Source organism: Sminthopsis crassicaudata, chromosome 2 (assembly GCF_048593235.1).
Source record: "Sminthopsis crassicaudata isolate SCR6 chromosome 2, ASM4859323v1, whole genome shotgun sequence".
In the NCBI taxonomy this organism is placed as follows: domain Eukaryota; kingdom Metazoa; phylum Chordata; class Mammalia; order Dasyuromorphia; family Dasyuridae; genus Sminthopsis; species Sminthopsis crassicaudata.
Genome location: NC_133618.1, coordinates 232,894,442 through 232,905,167, shown reverse-complemented (window position 1 = coordinate 232,905,167; position 10,726 = coordinate 232,894,442).

Below are 10,726 nucleotides of genomic sequence, written 5' to 3'. Positions count from 1 at the left end.
CTGCTGCTTCATCATAACATGGAAGTGACCTAAAGCCCTTGAAGACTGAGGAAGCATGGGGTAATCTTTGGCAGGTCTCACCAAGCTGGAATGTTTCCTATGGGCCAGTGACAGACGTGTCTGAGCACCAGCTTAGCTAAAGATAGAGCAACTAATTAACAAGGGCCACCAGATCCCTGCTCTACAACTTCCTGCTTTTGTGACCTTGGACAAACAACTTAGCTAGATATCCTCTAGGAATCCCACCAGCTCTAAATCCTGTGAGCACAGAATGTCAGAGTATTAGAGACCCCAGAGGTCATGCAGTTTTAATCTTTGTGAATTCTACAACATTCCTAGGCCCAAAGAAAAGATTGAACTAAATGATCCAAGGCAACTCCCCCCAAAAAACCCAATTTCTGAGCTGATGATTCTATAACCTAGTCCCACCTCGTGTTTAGCAGATAACAGAACTGAGGCAGTGATGACGATGACACAGTAACAGCAGCTGTCTGCTAACAAAATATTTCCCATTGGACACCACACCAAGTTCACTTTGGTGAAGAACTTCCTATCATTTATTCTCTGTTACGCAGTAAATGCTCCTTAAGCCATTTCCTACAATTTATTCTTTTAAGAAGGTTAAACATGTTCCATCCCAATTTTATTTGCACTCTTCGCGGCTAGATTAACTTTTTTCCCCAAGAGGAATAATCACAAATTCCAAATTAGTGAAGTCAAATTAATGAGGTTTTTTATCTCAATTAAAAAAAAGTAGCAATCTCATAGATCCAGAAAGGAACCCCAAACATCATCTACTTTATAATATCCTCACTTTACAAATGAAGAAAGTGAGACCCAGAGACATTAAGTGACTTGTCTAAGAAACTTAAAGTGAAATGAGAGGCAGAATCTGAATCCAGGCGCTCTGATTCCTGAGATGTTGTTCATTCCACTTTAAGCATCAGGGATGCCTACACATAGAAGCCAGCCAGAGAAAATGAATATTTTTGCCTGACATTGAAATATTTTCTAATCCAACCAAACTCATGCTTTCCTGTTTCTACATTTGTGCTAAAACTGTTGTCTGTACCTGGAATACTTCACCTTATTCTCCCAAACTGCTTCCTTCTTCTTGACTGTTGAAATTCTGCCCTTGCTTCAAGATCCAGCTTAAATGGTGCCTTCCTCAAGGAGATTTTCTTGCCCTATCCCCTCCATTCTCTGCTTTTGGAAGTGATCTTTCTCTCCTCCAGCTTAATATTGGTACTTTGTGTTCTTCTTATACACTTATATTTATATTATTATTATTATTATTTTCCCTGAGGCAATTGGGATTAAGTGACTTGCCCAGGGTCACACAGCCAGGAATGTTAAGCGTCCCAGGCCAGAGTTGAACCTGAGCTCAGTGCTGTTGCTCTGCCTACTACACCAACTAGCTGCCCTTTTATATTTTAATCTAATTGCATTGATCTTATCTCCCTCTCCTAGAAAGTAAGCTCTCATTCATTCTCTCATCTCCCCCAGAGCCTAACACAGAACATCACATGCTGTTGATGCTTTAAAATGGTTACTGCTCAAATGGACCAATTCATTCCCCATGCTCACCTCCTCTGACTTCTCTTTTTGTCCACAATGGCTGCATTTGCACAGCATTAGCAAAATGAGCATTTGACAGTCATCTGGTTAATTGGATTGACACAGATGGTCAAACGAGGTAATACAGGCAGATTTTTCTAGACAGAATGTCATAGAATTATAGAATTTCACATTTCAAGATGGAAGAGCCCTCAGCCCCCATTTTATCCCGAAGAGGAGGAGACAGGTCCACAAAGGTTGGGGGGCTTTTCCAAGATCACATAACAAGTTAGTGATAGACTTGGGCCTGGAGCCCAGTTCTCCTGACTTCCAACTTCCACCATGGCACAGTGCCTCTCCTGGGCTGATTGTCTTCCTTGTTCAAATGAACAGGAATTTGTGTGTAAAGAAACTGAGCATGGTAGACAACAAGGTGCCTGTGTTCTCTATACAAAGTGAATTGAACATTTGGCTTTTATCCAGTTAATGTGATCAGTGTCAACAGCCAGACCCAATAAGCCAGGTGTCCAAATTAACTTTTGTCCAGTTTGTCTACCCACAATAATCACATTAACCCTGTTCACTGTTTAGAAGAAAGAGTATAGCCAGGAAGCTGTATCACCAATCACAGAATTTCAAAAATGGGAGCGACCTCAGAGGCCATTCAAGTTTTGTTTGAAGTCCTTGAATGAGGGGTTCTCCCCCCTTCCTGAGTCAGCATATTCTTCTCGCTCACCCCATTCCCCACTGGTTCTCAAGAGTGGACTACGAATTTCACTATGTAAAACTTTCTAAATAATAAACTCATCTATTTGAACTTAATGGCAGAAATGTATGGGATTGCCTGTCATCAAGGAGAGGGAGTAGAGGGAGGGAGGGGAAAATTTGGAAAAATGAATACAAGGGATAATGTTATAAAAAAAATTACTCATGCATATATACTGTCAAAAATTATAATTATAAAATAAAAATTAAAAATTAAAAAAAATTAAAAAAACAAATAAAATGACTTCCTCCACTGGAAGTCTTAAGTACAGAAAGACAGAGGAGGGTGATAGAGGGTAGAGGAAGACCCTTAAAATCCTGAGATCTAACTCCCTGGGAACCCTTCTTTGTAGCCAATATAAATGTTCAGTGTGCTATAGCAAAGAATACTATGCTATGAACAAACAAGGATTGAGAACCGCACTTCTGTCCATTGCTCCAAAGCTATATTCTCAGAAGACCAGCAGAAGTCTTGTAGCTCCTCCATGACATAGGCTTTCACATACTTGAAGACAGACAGACATCATTGTTATTACTCATCTTTTGGTCTCAAAAAGAACCCACGACAATATGAGGATGATGTCGTGACTTGAAAATGAAGTGGATTTAAATGATGCAGAGTTCTGCAGAGCATGGGCCTAACTCTCCACTAGGGTCTTCAGAATCCAATGGCAAGATTTCAAAATGCCTCGTGAAGGCTGAGGATCCGGGGAGTGATCTTGACCTTTCTAAATTAAGGTGTTTCCCAGGTGTTAGTTTGCAGGGGCTATGCCCATTGGGTGAGTAAAGGCTAGGTAAGAGTTAAGGCAAAGGATAGCCCAATTTACCATCCCAAAGATATCAGTCTAGGAGGAGATCCTCAGAGTTTTTGGCCAAAACAGAAAATATTTGCTATTTACACTGATTCTAACTCATGAGTCAATGAGGCTTGGGTTGGAGGCTATTATGGCCATTCAACAGAAGCCAGAGTAGTTTAAATTTAAAAGCATAGTCAAATACCTCCATTTAAAACATATTAGGCTTTTTAAAGCTTGTTTTTTTTAGTGTTATATTTTAATAAACCGTAAATGAAAACCCTGCAGGACAAAAAGTAAATTGTCCCACTTATTTTTCCTTCAAAATAAAAATAATTAATTTAAATGAAAAAAGAAGAAGAAGGAGGAAGGAGGAAAAAGAAGGGGAAAAGGAAGAAGTGAAGGAGGAGGAGGAAAAGAAGGAGGGGGATTAAAAGGGAGAGATTTCCCAACTTCTATTCAGATTGTCTGGTTGGGTCTCCAGAGGGCAGCTACTACTATTCTCAGATAACATGGTAAAGGGAATTAACTATAAAATGTTCTTCTAAGAATCTGGTTTACTTCTTCTCATAAATACACGCAGCATCCACAGGAGGAGTTAGTTTAAAGATATGGTCTAAGGCAGCTGTCATGGCTCTTCTCAGTGGTCTCTTCTCAAGGCTTAAAATCCCCAGTTCTTTTAACTGATCTTCACATGGCATGATCTCAAGGTCCTTTTCAATGCTGTTTATCCTTCCCTGGAGACTTAAGGTCACACTTAGCACTGAAAGTAATATCCACCTTGTGGTCCGATCGTGGAAAAGTGTAATTGTACTATTTTAGTCCTTGGCATTATGGCCCCTTTTATTTCAACCAAAGATTCACCGAGTCTTTGTCCTTCTGCGCATTCATTGTGAACTTATATTGACTTATTGATATTGATTACATTATAAATATATGTATAGATACATACATATATAACTGATGAGGTCCTGGGTGACTAGGTGGGGTTGTCAGAGAAAGCCTGAAGTATCAATAATATTACTCCCTGAGGCAAGCAGGGAGGGGGATGATGGGGATCAACTCCACCTTACAGTCCCCACCCCCCAGCCCTTCATAGAGGGGAGGTTGTGGGTAACTCCACTTTACTGTATCTAATCAGAAAGCCAAGTTACATCAAATCCCCAAGATTAAATTTTCCCTATAAATCTGTTTACGACCTATGACATCTTTGCTGAGTCCTTTTGGGGTTCTGTCTCCTGGTGTCTTTCTCCTTACCCCCATCCCTCCCCCATTCCTCATGATGTTTTTCCTCCTCTTCTTAGCAAAATCACCCTTTTAGGGTGATAAACTCCTCTATGGATTTAGCCTGCCAGTCAAAAGCATATTCCCACCTCATGGGGTATTTCCGTTCTCTTAGTTATTAATTGTGAGTTCCACTAGGGAACTTGTCTTTTCCACTATTCACTATTAAAACCACTTTCCTGTCTAACTATATGCTCTCCCAAATCTATTTCATAGTTCCCATTCCTAGTGTCTATTGTATCTCTTCATTTTGTCTGTAACTTCTTCCCACAAATAAACTTACTTTTTGCCAAAGAGAATGGCATTGTGAATCTTCACACAGCTAAACCCCAACATGTGCTGGAAAAAAGACAAAATGAGGGGGAGGTTAAGACCCCCTTCCCAATTAACTAATCAGAGACATCTTCAGGTACAAAGAGAAAGCATTTATTTATTCCCTGCAGGGAGAGGCCCAGACACACCTGGGAGGCATCTCAGCTCCTGCCATGTGCTTGTGGACCTTGTCAGGATTTAAATAGAAAAAGACCCAAGTCTTTTCATTGGATAGACTAAAAGGAAGTAACCATCCTTGACCACTGGTCATGAATGGATCTCTTTGCTTCTTGTAGCTGACCACAGTCTTTAATGTTTTAGAGATCTCTAGGCCCAGAGCTATCTTCCAGCTCTGGGAATAGGAATCACATGACTTAAGCCTAGACTCAGACTTGAGAAATCTCTACCTGGTCTCATTCAGCATGGAGGGCTAGCCCTAAAAGGGTTCGATTTCACTTATTCTATAGTATCAGTAGAATTTTTGTAGAGGAAATATAACCTCAAGGCTTTGACATGACAACTTGGCTTTCTGATTGGATGAATAAAGGTGGGGTTTCTAGAGACCTCCTTTCGGGGTGGGACTGAAATAGAAAGTCCACTTGCACAAAAGACCTTAAATTGAAATGATCCTGTCTGGGCCCTTCCTACTTGCCCCAGGAAAATTATAATCCTATCAGTGCTTCTGGCTTTCTCTTCTAGTTATCCAGGACCCTGGACCTCTTCATATCACATATTGATTATCTTCTAATCTATTAGGTCCTATAGATGTTTTCAGATGAACTGCTATCTATCCACATCTCACTATCAACTTCTGAAGTTATATTTTTGCATCCAAGTATAAGATTTTCTATTTACCCCTATTAAATGTTAGGAAGAGAAGATGGGCTAGCCATGTGATAAGGCTGAGGAATGATAAGTCATTAATAAAGAATTCTCCACTGGTGTCCTTGAAATGCTGAAGAAAACAAGGAAGATTTACTAGTGTATGTCAAATAGATTCCCCTGTAATGAATAGGCGAAAACTTAGGAGAGACTCTTATAAAATAGGCAGTCCTGGATTGGTTGCAATTTTCATCTCCAGAGGGAATATCCCAATCAAAAAGGTCACAGATGCCGTTTCCTCTGAGCATGAGAATAGATTTCACTTTAGATTCAGTCCAGTGTTCTAGCTTGCCAGTATTTTTTGGAATTTAATATTGTCATACAAAATGTTAGCTCTCATCTGTTTTGTGTCACCTACAAATTTGGCAAACATGTCATCTCTACTTTTATCTAAGTCACAGGTAATAATGTTAAGCAACATAGACCCAAGGGTAGATTTCTGGAGCACTTCACTAGAGACCTCTGTCTAAGCTGGAACTGAATAATTAATGACCACTCTCTGGTCCAGCCTTTCAATGAGTTCCAAATCCACCTAACTATATTATCATTTAGCCCACATGTTTCCATCTTGTCCACAAGCATAAGTGATTTGTCAAATGCTTACCTAAATTCTAGGTGAAACATTTTCCTAGTATTCCCGAGATCTCTTAAGCTAATAACCTTGTCAAAAAAAAGAGGTCAGACTGGTGTAACCTGTTGTTTAATACTTGCACATATTTATACATATGTATATATGTGTATGTATTCACATGTGTATTTGTCTATATAGACATATATACATATATGTATATAAAAGTATATGTATAGATGTGTATATATTCAATATTATATGCATAATTTTTTATTCCAAACTTAACACCAAAAAAGAACATTTTTATATAGAAAGTAAAATAAGAAAAAAAGATTATCTGTGAAAATATGAAATGTTAGTATACAATTTGCTTTTTTAAAAATATATAATAAATTCTTTTCAAAGACATCTTCTTGTCTAGTCTTTTAAACTTCATTCATTTCTCTTTTATGTATTTATCAAATGTTTCAATGACTCTCTACTTTCTTTTCTTCTATTTTTAGGTGATCTGATTGCTAAATCCAAATCTTCAATCTGAACCCCTATTGTCCCCCCTATAAAAAAAAAGAAAAATATATTTCTTCCTCTAACAAATAGGCAGTCAGATAAAATAATCCCATATAGTTTTTACATCTGAAAATGTATATTTAATTCTGAACCTTGAGTTTTTCACCCCTCTGTCAGTAGGTGAGTAGTATGCTCACTTATCCCTCCTCCGCATTTGTGGGTAATCATTATATTGATCAGCATTCCTATAGCTTTCAAAGTTATTTTTGTTTATAATGTTATTGTATGAATTGCTCTCCTTGGTCTACTCATTCTGCTCTGCATCACTTTATATCCTAGGTTTTTCTGAAATTGTCTCTTTCATCATTTCCTATTGCTAAATAATATTCCATTATATTTGTATACCCTAATTTATTCAGAAAATTCCTCTCAAATGGTGAGCATCCCTTGGTTCCCAATTATTTTCTACAAGAAAAAGAATCACTCTAAAATATTTCCATATATATGGATCTTTTTCTTCATTGTGTTTGATCTACGGTATCAGTGAGTCAAAAGATATACGCAGTTCAGGTCTTTTGGTGTACCGGTCCAACTTGCTTTCCTGAGAGACTGGACCAACAATTGATGTGACCTATTCTTGTAGAAGCCATCTTGGTGCTTTGAGATTATAATTTCCTTTTTCTGAATGTTCATTAACCATCCTTTAATAATAATAATAAGTCAGAATTTTGCCAGGAATTGAAATCAAGATCACTTGCCTATAGTTTATAGATTTCCTCCTCACTTTTTTTTTTTTTTAAATCTGGGTATTTGCCTTTCTTCATTCTTAAAACATTTCTTTTATCCACTATATCTTTCAAGGATCCCTCAGAGTGGTTTAGCAGTCAGATCTACCAACCAAGACAAATCTTCCTGGGCAACAATCCCCATGGAAGTAAGAGAGAGAAGAGGCATTATACCAGAAGGAGCTCTGCCTTAAGATGCAGGAGACCTCAGTTCTATTCCCAGTTCTACACCTTCTCTCTGGGTGATCTTAAGCATTGCCTCTCTGACTTTTACTTTCATTATTTGGTATAATAAAGAAGTTGGATGGAAAGAACTCTAAGGTCTTTTTAAACTCTACTCTCCTAAGAAATAAGAAAAGATTCCAGGAACTTGTTTTTGTAATATTTTATAACCAATTTAATGTATTTTTTATAATTCTATGTACTATATTTCATGAATTTAAAAAACATTATTCTGAGTCTATAGACTCGAAAGAGATGGTTCAAGAAAGGTAAAGAATAACTGCTTTATTTAAATCATAATTTTTATCTTTTAGAAGCTTTCATCAAATTTTTAAGTTTTTAAATAAAGACTTTACAAAAAAAGACCACATAAGCTCCGTGTTATTAGCCATGGGGAATTTTATGTGGTATACTGGAAAGAATATTGTCTGGACAATTGATTTTTATGTCTAGCCTCATTAATTTGCTGTATGACTTTGGACGAGTCATTTCCCTTCTGGTTTTTCTCTTTGGTAAAATATAGCAAAGTTGTTGTCATTTTTGTGAGCAAGGGAATCAGGGTTAAGTGACTTGCATAGGGTCACACAGTTAGCAGCTGTTAAGTGTCTAAGGCCAGATTTTAATTCAGCTCCTCCTCCTTACTCCAGGGCTGGTGCTCTACTCACTGTACCACCTAGCTTCCCTGTCATTGGATGTTAGTAGACTTTATTGAGCACCATCTAAACTTTTAATTCTTCTGAGGAAACTGAGGCCCTTAGAAGAAAAGTAACTTGTGCACCAGTTGGCAGTGATTGGATTAGATGGTTTCTGAACGTTTATTCCCCCTATGATTCTCTAACTCTAATTCAAGTCTAAATTTGTGTCCTCTGACTTGTTGGCCCCTCATTACCAGGAGATGCTTGCCTAACCCATCACCACATTGGATAATTTTCTTTGGCTGAATTAAGTGAATTGTGTTGAACCGTAATTAGGGTTAGCATAGCTCATTTCCTGCTAAGAGGATACATTTCAGCCCATCTTAAAACCCAAATGATATAATTATGCCCCGGGTAGTTCAGAGATGCAATTTTCCTATTTGTAAAGGATATTGTCGGCATTTTAAATTCTGAGGTTTAGTTAAAGGCAAACAAACCTGCTGCACGTGCTCCTTGCCAGGATACCAAGCTGTGTGGGTCCTGCTGTGCTCAGTCCTGGCTGTTGCTTCCCAGACTTCAGAAGCTGCTGTGTGAGTGACAGCAGGATGTGAGGAGACTGCTTGCCACCTAAAGGAAAGCCATAGAGTGGATAAGGGCTGCCTTTGTCCAGTAAGGAAAATCTGAATTCAGAGCCTGTCTGGGACACTAAATCACTCAACTTTTTGAGCTTCAGAGTACTTATCTGTAAAATAGGGATGATTGCCCTTGTAATATCTCCTCCTACCAGATTGTTTTCTGACTTTAGAAAATCGTTGAGATGTGAATTATTATTGTAAATCCTGCCCTAATAAATCTGATTTTGGGCAGCTAGATGGCACAGTGACTAGATCACTGCTTTTGGAATCGGGAAGACATCTTCCATGAGTTCAAATCCAGACTCAGACAATTAATATTAGTTGTATGACCCTAAATGAGTCATTTCAACCTATTTTCCTCAATTTCTTTATCTGGAAAAATGAGCTGGAGAAGGAAACACTCTAGTATCTTTGCCAAGAAAACCCTAAACAGAATCATGATGAGTCAGATATGATGAAAACCACTGAACAACAAAATGAGAATCACTGTGGTTGCAACAAAGCATCATCCCTATTCTTGCTCCGTCTGTCTTTTCCCTAACCAAAGCCTAATGTCTACTAAGGGATAATGTGATTGCTGGAAAGTTTTTTTTTAAGTGAGAAACAATAATTAATTCAATTTTGTAAGCTTTTAACAAACACCTAAAAAGCACAGGACTCTATGATAAGTACTTGGAATCCAGACACAAGAGCTAAATAGTTCCTGGCCTCATACAACATTTACAAATAGAGTAAATTTTTTGAGGAAGAATTGCATGCTTATAATTGAGGGAATCAGGACAGGCTTCATGAATGATTAAGTTGATTGTTATCTTTAAAATAAAATAATTTTTAAAAATAAGCTTTAAAATAAAAGGTAGTCTTGAAGTAATTTTGCCCTAGATCCAGAACTCACTCTTGCTTGGTGATTCTACTCTCTCTGATTATTTAGATTTTGTAATTTCTCAGCTTGGAGCCCACTTTAGAGTATTATGTTTCTGAAAATACTCCATATAAATTCTGGTTTAACCCAGTTCTCACAGGTGATTCAGGTCCTCAGAGAAAGGCCACATCTCCCACTCAGGATTCTCAGAGTATCCAGGAGGGCTTCTCAAGTGCCATCAGCTTGCTCCACAGTTGGAAAGGTTCCAACCCCCAGCATTATAAATTTAAAATTACTTTAGTTGGCCAGATTTAAGGAGCTTTTATAAAGGGGAGTTTACCAAGGAAGTACTATGACAAGTTGGTACAAAAACATTACCCCATACAAATTCTGTAACATGCTCCAGAAGTACTTATAGAATCCAGGGGAAAGTAGGCTCAAGAAACCTAGTGTATTGATTCATATTTTCTGAGGGCTTCCTATTTGGACATGCTAGGGATATATGAAGCATCTAAGTGATGCATAAAATAGATTGCTAGGCCTGGAGTTCTGAATTCAAATTCAGCCTCAGATACTTACTAGCTGTGTGACCTTAACCTCTGCCTCTGTTTCCCCAGCTGTAAAAAGGGGTAATAATAACACCCATCTTCTATGTTATTGTGAGGATCACATAAGATATTTAAAAAAAAATTTTTATTAATTTTATAATTATAACTTTTTTGACAGTACATGTGCAAAGGTAATTTTTTACATTATCCCTTGTACTCCTTTCTGTTCTGAGTTTTTCCTCTCCATCCCTCCACCCCCTCTCCTAGATGGCAGGCATTCCCATACATATTAAATATCTTATAGTATATCCTAGGTACAATATTATGTGCAGAACTGAATTTTGTTGTTGTTGTTGTTGCAAAGGAA